The following is a 1,509-nucleotide window of genomic DNA, read 5'->3' on the forward strand; positions in this document are numbered from 1 at the left end:
CTCCCCCGCTCCTGCTCCTGCTCCGCTCCTGCTCCGGCTGCAGCCGCGCCCGCCCCGCTCCGCCTCCCCGCACAGCCCGGCCCCTTCCCTACGGGGCTGGACCCTCCCTCTGCATAGGGGACGTGCCCACCCGCCCCGTCCTTCTCTATAGGGCCGGGCCCTGCCTGCTCTATAGAGGACATGCCCACCCACCCCTTCTCTATAGGGCCGGACCCTGCTTCTGCATAGGACCGATCCCTTCTTTATAGGACTGGACCCTGCCCGCTCTATAGGGGATATGCCCACCCACCCCTTCTTTATGGGGCCGGACCCTGCCACTGCATAAGGGATGTGCCCACCCTGCTTTCTTTTCTATAGGGCTGGACCCTGCCAGCTCTATAGGGGACATGCCCACCGACCCCTTCTTTATAGGGCCAGACCCTGCCACTGCATAGGGGACATGCCCACCCTGCCCCTTCTCTACAGGGCCAGCTCTATAGGGGCTTTGCCCACCCGGCCCCCTTTCACCCCTGATGGCTCTATAGGGGCCAGAGCATGCCAGCTGCATAGACAGCCATGCCCACCTGGCCCCCTTGGTTGTAGGGCTAGACCAGCCCAGCCTGCGTCACAGATTCACAGCAGTTTAGGGGCTGGAAGGGCCCTCGTGAGATCATCGGGTTGTCCCTGTGAGCTCTGTAGAGGCTCAACCCTGCCATCTGTATAGGGGACCATGCCCACTTGGCCCCCTTCATCCCTATGGGCTCTATAGGGCTAGGCCAGCACAGCCTGCGTCACCCCTGCAAGCTCTATAGAGGCGAGACTCTGCCAGCTCTATAAGGGATCTGCTCACCTGGCCGGTTTTGTCCCCATGGGTTGGTCTATAGGGGATGTGCTGCTCAGCTGCCTTTGTTCCCATGATCTGTGTAGGGGCGAGAACAGCCCAGTCTTCCCATGGGCTCTATAGGGGCTATACCTGCCCAGCCCCCTTTCTCCTGGCGCGTTCTATAGGGGCTGTAACAGCCAGGTTCGTCTGCCATGTGCAGGCTCTATAGGGCAGCGCCCTGGCTCCTGCCAGGCTCCATAGGGAAGCGACCGTTTCCCCTGCAGGCCCTATAAAGGTGCTCCCCCCTGCACCCCCTCCTGCAGGCTCTGCCGGGATGTGTCCTGGGCATGGCCTGGGGTCTGCCCACCGCGCCTCCACCCTCTTGGCCTGGCCATGGCTGGCACCTACCCCCAGGCCAGGTGCAATGCCTCATTTGCGAGGCACTAGGCAGGGGCGCAGACCAGGCAGATGGGCCAGGACTCCTGGGTCCCTTCCTGAGCCGCCGTGCAACCTTGAGAAAGTGCCCGTGCCCTCCTGGACCACGGCATCCCCGTCTGCGCAGCAGGAGTGAAGTCAGCACCGTGCATCCACGATTAACCCAGCCCTCCCCGGCGCATCCTGCACCACATCCTCCGTGGAGCCAGACCCGCTGCCTGATGCCAACCGGCTTCTGCTGGGTTTCCCCATGCAGCTCAGAGTCGTCCTTC

This window comes from Alligator sinensis, unplaced genomic scaffold (genome assembly GCF_000455745.1).
Source record: "Alligator sinensis unplaced genomic scaffold, ASM45574v1 scaffold1200_1, whole genome shotgun sequence".
Classification (NCBI taxonomy): domain Eukaryota; kingdom Metazoa; phylum Chordata; order Crocodylia; family Alligatoridae; genus Alligator; species Alligator sinensis.